We start from the raw sequence: 15,165 nt of genomic DNA on the forward strand, positions 1-15,165 counted from the left end.
TAAAATTTTTGCTTCTAATTAAAGAGAACAAACATTGTCTCCCAACAGATATACAGACCAAATAACGAGGTTATGACTAGAGGAAGGAAGGGCCTACAGGAGCTGGGAAGGTACATTAGGAGAACAGTGTCATAATGGATTAAAACTACATCTATTAAGTGTTCATTCATAAACTTGTTAAGATTCCTAAAATCTCTGTGTAGTAATAACAATAGAGGACACCTGAGTGACTCAGTCAGTTAAGCACCCAACTCTTGATTATGGCTCAGGTCATGATCTCACCATCATGAGACTGATCCCCGCATTGGACTCTGCCTTGAGCTTGGAGCCTGCTTAAGATTCTCCCTCTCTCTCTTCCTCTGCCTCTTTCTCGCTTTTGCATGCGTGAGTATGCGCATGCATACTCTCTCTCTCTCTCTTTTTAAACACACACACACACACACACACACACACACACAAAACTAAAAGCCATAGGTAACCTAAATAAGTATCTACTATTTTTGCTAAATGTTCAAGTTTTTAAAGTATTTTTTAAATTTATTTTTGAGAGAGAGAGAGAGAGCATAATTGGGGTAGGGACAGAGAGAGGTGGACAGAGGACCCAGAGCAGGCTCCACTCTGACAATAGTGAGCCTGATGTGGGGCTCAAACTCACAAACCGTGAGATCATGACCTGAGCTGAAGTCAGACGCTCAACTGACTGAGCCACCCAGGCACCCTGAGAGAACTCTTTTTCACTCAGTCTTTTTGTTCTGTTTAGGCCTTCCCTGGGTTGGATGAGGCCCACCCACTCGGGGAGGGCAATCTGCTTTACTCCGTCTACCAATTCAAGTTAATCTTATCCAGAAACAAACTCACCAACATACCCAGAATAATGTTTAACCAAATAGCTGGGCAACCCATGGTCCAGGGAAGCTAATATATAGCATGTACTATGACAGCAGTGAAAACTCATTAATGACCAGCAAACTCAGCATGAGTTCTGGTGATATCCAGATATCAAAGGATTGAGAAATAAACAAGGAGGTGAGTAAGTGGAGACAGTAGGGGAAGGCTTCTCATTCAAAGAAAGTTAGTTGACTGTCCCAGAAAGAAAAAATAAAGCAATAAATTCAGGAGGAACATAAGTTGAGGAGGAATTTTTTCTTTAAGGTGAAGGAAATTTGAGTATGTTTAATATTTATTGGCTGAGACAGGCACTTGTGAAGAACAAGTGATTGAAGTGAAACATGAAAAGAAGAAATAATTGATTAGGACAGAATATTGAGGGAGGCCAGAAAGAATGAGGTTTATATGCAAATAACTAGAAAATAAAGCAGCCTAATGATAATAATAATAACGATAATAATGTAAAGTAAGAAATATGTTCCATTGCCCAAGTATTAGATTTAGGCTTCAAACATTCAGAGATGTGAAAGATCCATGGAGAATTATCTCCCAACACATGTTCTATGCATTTATGCAAGAAAATGAATAATATCAAGTGATTATAAACACAGGTGGTGTGATTTTGTGTTCAAGTGCCCAGAGTGTGAAACCTGATCATTATAAAGGTGTCAGGAACACTATCTTGAATTGCTATCTAAAGCCCCTGCCTAATTCGTCTGGCTACAATCTCATACAGATATCAAGTCAAAGAAGCTACTTAGCTCAGAGAAGAAATGCCACAGAAAAATCTCAAAGTGTGATAGATTTTTCAAGAATGACATAATTATCTTATGTAGCATTCAACCCCAGAATGGAAGTGAAATGTAAGATTACTGAACATATATGCAGAATATCACTATTATGCAGGATTGAACAACACTGAATCATAGTAAGCTTTAGCCAAAAGAGGACTCTCTTCTATTCATTACTGTCTTCCTATTGCTTAGCTACCAGGACTTGGCACCTAGAAAGCGTTCAGTAAGTATTGGTTGAATGAGTGAATGAGAGTGTTGTGCTGTTAGGAATGCATTGCAAGTCTTTACTTACATTGAATTTCAACGTACAAAGAAAATTCTTTGAAGGCCAAGTGCCTAGACATATTTGGAACTTTGAAGGAAAACTCTTCTTCAGAACCTAAGTCCAAAAGGTACCAAAGGGGCGAAGTGAGATGCAGGTTTACGGAAACAAAGGGTGCCTGAAACATGGCTTGACTAACGAGAAGTGAGGTGGTTGAATTGCTCTCTATAGTGGATGCTGTGGTACACTGTCCAGTTCCCCTTAAGACTGATGGGCCCTGATGTCCTAACACTTGGGAATATTGGTGGCTGACAGCTCTTAGCTGAGTGATTCTCAGGGAATTACCCTCAAAGGAAGAGAGAGCTATTTAGCCGAAGGCCATGCTGCTTCCCCAGGAGCAGCCCACATCCAGTGACAGGGATGGTGGTGTTCTTGGTAATAAAGCCCCAGGCCCCGTGCCTCAATGGGAAACCACTCTGAATGGCTATTCTAGCTTCAGGGATTTCCCTAGGATTGTCTGAGGTCTGTGTTTTGCCTGTACTGCAGTTCCATTCTTTGCTTTGCCCAATTCTTTCACTCCTTCACAGACGTTGGTCCCCATGAGCAAACCATAGAAACCTCACAACATGCAGTCCTCTGTCTGAGTTGGCCTGCTATGGAGCCTGTCCAGAGACGTTCTGTGCCACATATTATTTCTAGAGAGACAAGAGGACATTCTTTTAAGAGCTAAAACATTCCAGGGAGAATTTGTTCCATTCCAGCTCAGTGCTAGGTTCCCATGTATTCCAAAAAATTAAAAATGGAGTCACAGAGGGCTGGAGTGGCTTGTATAGATCAGAACGAGTGTCTTTGTCCTGTCACACAGAAGAGGCTAATTCCTTGCTCTTGTAGCACACAACTGCTGAATGCTGCATGTCTCCGCCATCTGGCACCGAACATACCTTGCTAATGTTCTCACGTTCTTATCCCAGTTCTCCCAAAGATTACTCCCCTTTTGTTTCTGTTGTTCTGAGCACTTAATTTTTTTATTCTTATGTGAGCTCTAATTCTGAGTGATAGGCAACTTCTCTTTCTGACACAGGAGAAAACCAAAACTCTTGAATTTCATATCTTCGCTGGAGTCCATTCTCAAGACTAGAGCCGAATCTAGGTATTTTCTGAGACTCTTAGCATGTCTGAATTTTGAATCTCTCATTACTACCACCTTATTGCTTATTATGATGCCCCAACATCAAAAAAACAAACATTTAAAGATATTTTCTGTTTAAGTATTGGCAATATTTATTTAGCACTTATTATTTATTTGTGTGGCATTTCTATTTAAAATAAAACCCTGATACAAAAATCCCACAAAAATGCATAGATTAGTGAGCTTGTGTGTTTGTTTTTGTAACCCCTACTTGGGTTTAGGAATAGGACTTTTCTGGCTACCCCACAAGCCCCTCCATGGACCCCAACCTAATTTCAGCAGGCCTCCTCCCCAAAGTAGTCACCAATCCGAGTCTATATAATGGCTTCTTTGCATTTCTTTATAGTTTTCTCAAAGAGTATGCATCTCTAAACTGTAATTTTGTCTTGCCTATTTAAAAAATCTAAGTCCTTTCAATCTCTCCTTTTTGTTTTTTTGAAGTTACTTATTTTGAGAGAGAGAGAGCGAGAGAGAGAGCACTTGTGCTCTCAAGCGGGAGAAGGGCAAAGAGAGAGAGAGGGCCAGATGGAATCTCAAGCAGGCTCCGAGGAGCTCAATACCAAAAACTGCGAGATCATGACCTGAGCAGAAATCAGGAATCGGACTCTTAATTGACTGAGCTACCCAGGCTCCTCCAAATCTCTTTTAATCTACAGTTCCCCTTGCATCCCTTTCTTTTCCTCACAAATTCTCTGCTGAAGAACCCGAGGTATCAGATCTCCAGTTTCTCACAATCTAGATTTTTCACTTAATACTTTCTTGTCTCTTCTATAGTCCCTATGAATAGGCAGCTAGATCCAGACACTCGACCAGACTTGTGTTTGATGCCTTCTGCAAAGAAAGGAAACTCAACCCCATTCTGTCCATTTGAATGTCTTTATTGAAGCTCAAATTGTCCTGTATTGGGCTAGTGGGAGCTTCCACTTCTGAGTCCTTTCAACCTACTCTTTTTTTTTTAAACATTTATTTATTTTTGAGACAGAGACAGAGCATGAACGGGGGGAGGGTCAGAGAGAGAAGGAGACACAGAATCTGAAACAGGCTCCAGGCTCTGAGCTGTCAGCACAGGGCCCCACGTGGGGCTTGAACTCACGGACCGCGAGATCATGACCTGAGCCGAAGTTGGACACTTAACCGACTGAGCCACCCAGGCGCCCCTCAACCTACTCTTTGATAACTTCTTTGCTCTGTGGTATAACAAGGTTTCCAGGCTCATGTTGTACATTTCCAGTCCCAGACATGGAAATAGTCACTTCTCTAGGGAGCATTGAGTGTTTTGGGGTTGTGGGGGGGTTGGGGTGGGGTGGGGGAGTAAGAGATAGTAGTACTTGAAAACCACCATCTGTTTACTAGGGGTGGTGATTGTTTCTAGGTCTCTTCAGTGGACAGAGTTACTTTATGAATTCATACTGATAGGTCTAATTTAGATTCAGGAACACAGGGTTTTTTTTTTACTTAACTTCTGTTATATCTCTATTTCTTTTCTTCCATACCCCAAATCTTAGTTCTTCAGGACACAGGGGATGACAGAATCAGAATACTGCACCGTTGTTCATTTACTCAATTCCAATATTATATACACACATACTACCACTGGCAATATGATCACTGAGAGTAACTAAAATGTTTTTTTTTTTGGCATATACTATTGCCATCTCACATGAATTTTTATAGTTACATCATATCTACATTGCCTAAGCAGATAGCCGTTAATCCTATACTTTCTCCTGTTAAAGCTCATTTGATCTTAGTTCTGTAATATTTTATACTATATTTATATATTTAGTCCTCACCATCAGCCTTTGTGTCTCTGTCTTTCTAGTGATTTTTATTCTCACTTATAGTATATTCTGCAGCTCATTTACAGTATATTCCTCAGGAAGGGCTCATGGGAGTAATGTTCCTTCAGTTCTTACGTGTTGATAGCAATTTGCTTATTCTCTTCATATCTGAAAGTCAGTTTTGCTGGATAAAAAATCCTTTTCTTTATATTTCCTTTAGACATTTCTTGAGTACATTAATTAGGTTGCTGTGTTTTTCTTTTGTCATAAAACATTACTGTTGTAAAGTATGATAGTAGTTTAATTTTCCCCCTTATAAGTCACTTGCCTTTAGCCCCTAGATGCTCAAATATTTTTTTTTCTTTAAAACCCTATGATTTTATTAGAATATGCCTTGGCATTTTTCATGCTGAGTTGATAATCGCAAATGTGTGGTGTGTTCTTTCAATACATAATCTCAATTCCTTTTTTAATTGTAAGAAAGTTTCTTGAATTACTATTTTAGTGTTTGTTCTCTTCCTTGTTTTGGTTTTTCTTCCTCAGGGATTTCTGTATTATGGAATTTGAATCTTCTTTGTCTATCTTTTCTTTGTCATGTCTTTTTTCATCCTTTTTATCTCTTTCTTTATTTCTTTTTGATTTTTAAAATCTTTCTCCTTTTCACCTTCTATTTTCTCACAAAAATAGGCATATTTTGTGCTTATTTGCTTTTGTGTTCCTTCTAACATAGTCTTCATTTCTGAAATGTCTTTTCATTTATTTATAATACTTTCCTATGCTCTGTCACCTAATTTCTGAGTTTTTCTAATTCTGGCTTATATTGTTCTTTTACATCTTGTATCATTTCTTAATGTTTTAGCTCATTTTGAAATAAGTTACAGTTTTGATCTGTCCCTGTCTTTCTGATATGCTTTTATTATCTGTAGTGATGTTATTCTGCTTTTTATTCTCTTTTATCTTGTAATAACTTTGCATAGGACTTGACTTCGATACTTTTCTGCTGCTCCTTTTAGTGTGAAATCAGATTTCTGAAATTTTAAAGGCCTGGTTTGGAGCAGATTTTCTGACTCAGAAAGTTCACTCTTCTGTTGCTTTTCCAAGGCTTCCAAGGCTTTTCCAATGATTCTGTTCTCCTCCTCCACTTTTGTTTGTATCTTTTCTTTCCTTTGTCTCTATCGGGCCTATTCCGTTCAATTTGATTACATTCCAGCAACGTTTCCTTATTGCAGGTCTCTTTCCTGAAAGTGAGCCTTGTCATGGAAGAAAGCGTAAAAGTGCTAGATTCCTCCAGGGTCTCTAGTCCTCCCAGAGAGCGCTCTTTGCACTCACCCAATTACTGGATTGGATAAAACTCTCTTGGATTCAGTGGCTATCGCCAAATGTGTTCACAGTGTTTTGTCTTTGCTTATATCTACTTTCTTCTGCACAGACCCTGATACCATACTTACTGGTGTTGCGACTGTGGTAGTTTATCCCTACCAGCTGGTATTCTGAGGTTTGTAAAGAAATGTAATTATCTAGTTTCACTGTAAATATTGAATTTTGGTTTGCATTTTGGTTTGCTGTTTAATTGATTTATCTGTTTTAATGTAGATATAAAAGAAAAGTAGAGGGGCACCTGGGTGGCTCAGTCTGTTGAGCCTCCGACTTTGGCTCAGGTTATGATCTCGCAGTTTGAGTTCAGGCCCTGCGTCGGGCTCTGTGCTGACAGCTCAGAGCCTGGAGCCTGCTACAGATTCTGTGTCTCCTTCTCTCTCTACCCCTCCCATGCTCATGCTCTGTCTCTTTCTGTCTCTCAATAATAAATAAACGTTAAGAAAAAAAAAATTGAAAAAAAAAAGAAAAGTAGACCATGTCAACTGCCATCCTCTTCTCCCTAGCACTCTACATATATCGTCTCATTCCATTTTCAGGATGTTCCAGTGGCATAGGAATAATTATTCTTATTTCGCATACAAGAAAACTCAGGGTCAAGGTGTCAAATGGTTTTGTAAGGTCCCCTGACCAGCAACTGGTAGTGTTAGAATTTGGACCTATGTCTGCTTGATTCCTAAGTCAGGTAACCTTTATGTAAAAAATATTTTAAAATCATGGGGCATCTGGGTGGCTCAGTTGGTTAAGTGGCCAACTTTGGCTCAGGTCATGATCTCACGGTTTGTTAGTTTGAGCCCTGCGTGGGGCTCTGTGCTGACAGCTTGGAGCCTGGAGCCTGCTTTGGATTCTGTGTCCCCCTATCTCTCTGCCCCTCCCATACTTGCACTCTGTTTCTCTCTCTCAAAAATAAATAAACGATAAAAAAATAAAAAAATTTTAAAAATCAATTCTTTAAAATATGCATTCCTATAGAATGTTTTCCTAACCAAATGGTTGTAATTAATGGTAAAAAAATATCAGAAAATGTTCATCTTTGAAGTTTATTTCATGTTTATTTATTTTTGAGAGACAGAGTGCAAGCAAGGGAGGTGCAGAGAGAGAGGGAGACATAGAACCCAAAGCAGGCTCCAGGCTCTGAGCTGTCAGCATAGAGCCTGATGCGGGGCCTCCAACTCATGAACTGTGAGATAGTGAGCTGAGCCAGAGACAGAGGCTTGACTGACAGCCACAGAGGCACCCCAGAAAATGTTCATCTTTATTTTTTATTTATTTATTTTTTTAAAATATTTTTTTCAACATTTATTTATTTTTGGGACAGAGAGAGACAGAGCATGAACAGGGGAGGGGCAGAGACAGAGGGAGACACAGAATCGGAAACAGGCTCCAGGCTCTGAGCCATCAGTCCAGAGCCTGACGTGGGGCTCGAACTCACGGACCGCGAGATCGTGACCTGGCTGAAGTCGGACGCTTAACCGACTGCACCACCCAGGCGCCCCAAAATGTTCATCTTTAAACATAAGAATTAGATGATGTTTTTCTTTGGTGCACATTCCCAAATTTCTCTAATGAATATATGTTATATTCAAATTGAAAACTCCAATACACCCTATTTTAAAAATTAATGCGAGCATAGTTGAAAGATTCCTCGGCTAGTGTCAAAAATTTAGGGGCACCTGGGTGGCTCAATATGTTAAGCATCTGACTTAGGCTCAGGTCATGATCTCATGGTCCGTGAGTTCAAGCCCTGCATTGGGCTCTGTGCTGACAACTTGGAGCCTGGAGCCTGCTTCGGGTTCTGTGTCTCCCTCTCTCTCTGCCACTCCTCTCCTCACACTCTGTCTCTCCCTCTCAAAAAAAAAATAAACATTAAAGAAAAGTTTATTTAACCCATGATGTACCTGAAATACAGTACAAATATGTGTATGCATGTATATATAAATATATAAGTATGTATACATACACACATTTGATTAAAGCAGTGAACCATGCATCTGCAATACTAAGATTTGGCTTAATTGTTTAGATGCATAATGGTCAAAGATGGAGGGTCTGTGTTCAAGATAAACTTCAATTTGAATTCTAGATCTTTATCTTATTTTGGTTACCTTTGTCCAAATTTTTCAGCTCATTCAAAATTCAGTTTCCTTATTTATAAAATAGAGATCATTTTATAGGGTTTTCCTGAATATAAAATGACATAATGCATGTGAAGCAAAGCACTCAAGACAGGGACCAGGAAGACTAGGCATTCACTAAATATGAATAGTTGTTAAACACAACAAAAGTAATAAATAAATTAGACTTAGGGGAAATAGATGGAGGATTATAGCCATCCGGAAAATAAATTTTGTATAATACCAAGGCTTTTAGAAATAGATCACTCTTTTGTTTGTTTTAGAGTTGAGATTTTTAGAAAACTTGTCAAAGATCAATGAATGCCTTTAAAAAAATTTTCACAACGGGGAAAAACAAGAGTTACAGCAAGTAGCCTTAGAGTAGGTGGTCCAGTGTGGACATGCAGCTCATACAGAACCTAAAAAACATGTAGGGTTCATGTATTTGGTTTGTAGGAATCCAGGGCAGGCTGCCCCAAGACAGGCCACTTTGCCATGAACATTATTTTCAGTTAAAAGTAATCAAAACCCAGCAGATGCAGGAAAAGCTCTCTTCCTGGTCCTCAAACTGCCTAAATTTGCATTGGAAAAGAGAGCCTGTACCAGGAAGAGAGCAACTAACAGGGAGCCTTTACCTAAGAAACTTATCTGTTCAATAAGGCAAACTTTGTTTTTCTAAACCATTCCTTTCACCTTCTTGCTAATGAGTGAGCATTCTCCTCTTTGTATCCTCAGACTCTACCCCTCTTCTTAGCTCATATTAGCTGCAGGTTGCCTCATTGTCTTTAGAATTTCTGTGTCTGTGTGGATTCCCCACACATATGCCTATTAAATTTGACTTTTTTTCTGTTAATCTGTCTCATGTCAACTTGAGTCTAAGTCCAGCTAGAAGGATCTTGAAGAGCATAGGAATGTCTTCTTCCCCAACCAGTATCACTAGGAAATTGACTTCCTGTAGTGTTGTGGGGCCAAATTGGAAATTGCCTACCGGGCCAGCATGTACTTGACAGAAAACTTTGTCAGTCCTCCCCAGGACATGATTTGGAAGGCCCTTTGTAATACCAATAATTTAAACAAATTGTACTGAAGTGGTAACTTGAAATGTGCATTGGTGAGAATTGTTAGAATATTCACCTGCAATGAGTTTAACTGGATATAAAAGTGTGGTTCTGAAAAGAATGATAATGTAATACACTCTCTGTTCTCCCACTGCGTTTGTTATTTTGTGATGTTTGCTCTAGAGATAATAGAAGCATTTAATTTTATTGAGCAAAAATATGTGATTTGAAATGTGTACATGTCATGGCTCCTTCTCTAATTTCTGACTATAACATCATTTGTTCAATGATAGGATGCCTGTTAACATATAGAAGCCAACATAGAGGCCATTTTCTGTGTCTAGAGCCTGTCTAGATCCAGTAATAAAATCATCACTTATTGAAGAAGATGAAGTTGCAAGGATTTCATATGGTCTGTTCCATTTACTGTCTTACAAAAATTTTTTTAAATATTTATTTATTTTTGAGAGAGACAGAGAGAGAGCGCGCGCGCGTGCGCGCGCGCATGAGAGGGGGAGGGGCAGAGAGAGAGGGAGACAAAGAATCTGAAGCAGGCTCCAGGCTCTCAGCTGTCAGCACAGAGCCCAATGCGGGGCTCAAACCCATGAGCTGTGAGATCATGATCTCAGACAAAGTCGGATGCTTAACTGACTGAGTCACCAAGGTGCCACCCCCCATTTACTGTCTTTTGAAGACAAAAAAAAAAAAAATACTTTCTTGCTCATTTAATTGTTATTGTCAGTAATTACATCTTTATCAAATAAAGAATTTGTAGGATCCTGTTTCTGAATTCTATGTGTGGTGTAATATAGTTTTTAAAAATTCTGTTTAGACCTAGTTTTGAGCCCCTGGCTAGAGGCTGGAAGTTCCCCATCTTGAGTGGCTAAGTTCACATCCACAATCACCTGCTGTATATGGGGCTGTCACACTCTAGACTACTATATACGTGGTTTAATTGCCCCAAGGCTGGATGCCACATAACCAGAGATAGCCTATCTGCCCCAGAGCCTGAAGAATTTATTCAAATTAGCAAATCCAAAATCAGCTTGTCCCTCCTCATGCTTTCCTTCCCACAGAAACCACAAGAAGGTGCTCGTTCCCAATATCCCCCTTAGACCACATGATTGACCTGGTTAGTTCTCCTCTGTGTTCCTCTGTGGCATGCTGCATTCTCCCAGGGAACTGTGTAGCAAAACTGTAAACTCTTCTTGGTTTATCGCTTTTAATCTGCATTTGGCCTTACCATACCTCACTCAACATGGTACAGTTAAAACGGTGAGTGATATTTAACAGATGCCTACTCGCTTTCATTGTTCCTCGTTGTAAAAAATTTAAGCAGTCTACCTTTTAAAGATTTTCTCTTTGTGTTTTTAGTCTTTTGTTTCATTTTCTGAGATTTGTTTTGGTATTTTCTATTTTTATCATTTTTTCAATTAACTTAAAAGATTAAAAATAAAATGTAATCCATATAAGGCACATTTCAATATATTTTTATCAAAAAATATAAATTCAAGTGAATGTATAAAAGAAAAAATTAAAACTTTTTTCATATATGCTTGCAAAAACTATATTCTCCTAAAATATTAAAAACCTAATAAAATCAAAAGACAAAACACAAATTATAATGAATGGATATCAAAATTTAAAATGTTACTTAGTAGTGCTGACATTTTAAATTTAATTTTTAAAATATTTAATTAAATATTATTAAATATTTTTAGACAGAACTATTCCCAATCCTGGAGTTCAATATCCTTCAGGTTGCAAATGTAATGAACCAACGTCATGTTGCATGTGCATAATGTTTAGCCTAGGGGTTCTCAACTGGGGAGATTTGGCAGTATCTGTAGACATTTTTGGTGTGGGGCTAGAGAGAAACTACTGGCTTCTAGTGGATGGAAACTTGAGATGCTGCTAAATCTAGATATCTTACAATGCACAGAAAAGTAACCCCTTCTCTGTTAATAAATAAATAAATAAATAAATAAATAAATAAATAAACAAAAGACTAAAAACAACTAAAAGAAATATCCTATCCCAAATGTAAATAGCTCAAGGGTTGAGAAATCTTGGTGTATGTCTATTTCTACATCTGTGTGTGTGTGTATGTTTATATTAATTATACACACACAGATGGAAGAGTAATATGCATCGTTTAAGACTGTTTCTCAGCTATCATGTACAATGGTTGCATATATTGTACTAATTTGTGAGTACCTCTGGAACCGTGAATTGGAACACAAAGAAAATCAAGAAAACACTTAGCATTACTGAGAAATAATACTTTGTTATGCAATAATCTTTGGTGTTCACACTACCTCAGAGGAAACATTTGACAGGTTAATTAATTTGTCTTGTCTTGTCAGCACCTCTGCCACTGAAATCTTCATACTCCAAAGCAAAGCCTATTCATCAGCAGTGGCACAACCCACAAACTTCATTTATTTATTTATTAAAAAAATTTTTTTTAATGTTTATTTATTTTTGAGAGACAGAGAGACAGAGAGTGTGGGCAGGGGAGGGGCGGAGAGAGGGGGAAACAGGCTCCAGGCTCTGAGCTGTCAGCACAGAGCCTGACGTGGGGTTCGAACTCACCAACAGTGAGATCACGATCTGAGCCAAAGTTGGATGCTTAACTGACTGAGCCACCCAGGTGCCCCTATTTATTTATTTATTTATTTATTTATTTATTTATTTGTTTAATGTTTATTTAATGTTTATTTATATTGAGAGAGAGAGAGAGAGAGAGAGAGAGAGCGTGCACAAGTGGGGGAAGGGCAGAGAGAGAGGGAGAGAATCCCAAGCAGTCTCCACATCGTCAGCACAGAGCCTGATGCAGGGCTCGATCCCACGATGGTGAGATCATGACCTGAGCTGAAATCAAGAGTCAGACGCTTAACTGACTGAGCCATCCAGATGCCCCAACCCACAAACTTTTATAGCAAGTGAACGAAGTTACTGTATGTGTGGCGGATATGGTGGATGAAGGGTGTTTCTCTGGGGTCTTAAAAGTGTTGGTCATGCAGGTGGATGTTTAGGATATAAGAGGTGCTATGCCCATGCCAGATCCCAAGGGACAGAAAGGCACCCACGCAGCCCTTAAAACATTTATTTGTACGTGAGCACAGTGTGCTATGGGGACTCTCTAATGCACCTACCCAGCACAGAAGCCCCTAGGCTCACATCTAAAGGCAGTACTGAAATAAATACTTAAAAAAAAAAAGTGTAAAATTTGAGGCCTTGGATTTTCAGCTTGAAACCACAAGGTGTTTAGGTGCGAACCAAGTCAGAAATGAATGGAGCATATGGTAATATTAGAAGAATTTGGTTTACATTTCTACTTGAATATTGTAATAAAGGCAAACATTTCTGTACATCTGACAGACTCCTGAATACAGGGTAGAGCATGTGTAGACTAATCCCAGGCAAAGTTGTTTGTGCCTAGAGCAAGCTTAGAAGTGAAAAAGCCTGATGTGGGTGAGGCCTGGGGGCATGGGGACCCTTGATCCTGAAGCTGTCTTTGCTCGATTCTACCCAGGGGATCACAGTGAAAGAAAACTTAGGTTTAAATTCTTTCACTTTGCTGGATCTTATTTCCCTTCCCCACTCCAATTTCCCTGGTTCATTTTCTCTTAATTGGTCCTGATTGGAAGCCATCATAAATCAGAATAATTTCTCTTTCATGCTCTTCAAATTTTAACTTACCAAAAAAAGTCTTTAGCTGGAAATGTCCATAAAAGATGAATGTCAGTGGTTTCATCTCTAACAGGGAGAAAATGAAACTCAGACATTTTGGAGTCACAGTCAAACTACCTCAGTATGATTGTGAATTGATTTATACAGGGCCTTTAAGAAACTTCATGTCCTTTTTGGAATATACTAAGCAGGAATCACTCTCTCACAAATCCAGAAATTATAGCCACCCGTGAAGTTAAATGCTGTATCTGTCTTAGCCTGGGTCTGTACTAGGCTGATAATTTACTTCAAGATTCAAAAAAGCGATTTGACTCTGCTATCTAGTTCTCAAAATGACTTATTTAATACTGAGTATTTAGATAAAAGTTGGAGATTTCTTTCCTTCCTTCCTTCCTTCCTTCCTTCCTTCCTTCCTTTTCCCTCTCTCCCTCCCTCCTTCTTTTCTTCCTTTCTAGATTGTCTTCTAGATTTTTGAAATAGTCACTAAATTTCTCTTATCTATTCATTAACTTCCTCAATTAGTAGAATCTGGGCATACACCTCAGGGAAAATTGAGAAGATGTTTTAACAAAACAAATCCAAGTTCCCAACTTAAATCATGGGCTAGTATATTTTTAGAATGTCTTTCTTTTTTTTTTTTTTTAAGTTTTATGTATTTATTTTGAGAGAAAGAGAGAGCCTGAGTGGGGAATGGGCAGAGAGAGAGGGAGAGAGAATCCCAATAGGCTCCACACTGTCAGCTCAGAGCCCAATGCGAGGCTCAATCCTACGAACTGTGAGGTTATGAGCTGAGTTAAAATCAAGAGTCAGACACTTAACTGACTGAGCCACCCCGGCACCCCATGGGATAGTCTGTTTTTTGGAGTATTATAAAGAATTCTCAAAATTCAGTATACTAGTGCTATATAGATAAATCATGAAGGTCAACCAGAAATATCCAGAAAAAAATAATGCCAAGAGAGTAGAACTTTCATTGGAGCCATGTCTCAGTATTTCTCTCTGTTCAATAGAGACACTTCCAAATAGCACCCCTGTCATGTTGTCATCTTCGTTGAGGCCAATAGGAAGGCTGCTTTACATTATTTTTTTCTTTATGGCCACATGACCTTGAAACTCTGAGCTTCAGTTCATCTATTTGTAAAATGATACAACCACTTTACTTGCTTTGCAGAGCTGTGAAGCCTACAAGTGGTAAATATCAGTTATAATGCTGGTCAAACTCCAAAGCTTTATGCTGATGCAAGGCAGTAGTACTGTGGCAAACATCAGTGGTTTTAAAGAATGAAGTAGGACAGTTGTCATTTGATGGAGAACAAATTGCTCAGGATAGACTCCTGGGATCAGGCAGGTGGAAAGGGTAAGGTTATACCTCTAAGAGGAGGGGTAAAAAGGCAACATATAAGTTTTCCGCACTTCCAGTTTTGCTCAGTCTTTGTCTAGTGTTTAATTCCTCTCACCTGATAGGGACAGTCTCATTTAGTCTACTGAAGAAAAAAGTGATTTTAGAGTTTTCAGATTTGGGGAGTGGCACCTATATGAGATGTAGAAATATTTTCTTCCATGGGATGTATAAGAGACTACCTGGGCAGAAAACCACATTCCTTCCTTTAGCCTTCCAACATTTCTGGAAAAAAACATGGAGACTTCTAACTATTCATGTCTTGAATAGGATTTCCTATTTGACTAAAGTAATTGGTTTATAAGATACACATCTGCCTATTTTTTATTCCTGTATATGTACAGTACATGTACAATAAGGTGGTAATAGAAACAGATGGGAAGGGAAGGAAAGGGAGGGGACGGAGAAGGAAGGGACGGAAGGTAAGAGAAAAGACAGGAACATTTATTGGACATCTGCTGTTTGTCAAACACTGCCTCAGACATTTTACATTTTAGAAAATTAAACCGTATAGTCTGGTACTTTCTTTTCCAACTCCAGTGATTGCTGGACATTGAGATTAATTTATTGTTTTCAGATTAAGTGGTAATAATTTTAAAAATCACTTTGT

The sequence above is a fragment of the Prionailurus viverrinus genome, chromosome B4 (genome assembly GCF_022837055.1).
Source record: "Prionailurus viverrinus isolate Anna chromosome B4, UM_Priviv_1.0, whole genome shotgun sequence".
NCBI classification, from domain to species: Eukaryota; Metazoa; Chordata; class Mammalia; order Carnivora; family Felidae; genus Prionailurus; species Prionailurus viverrinus.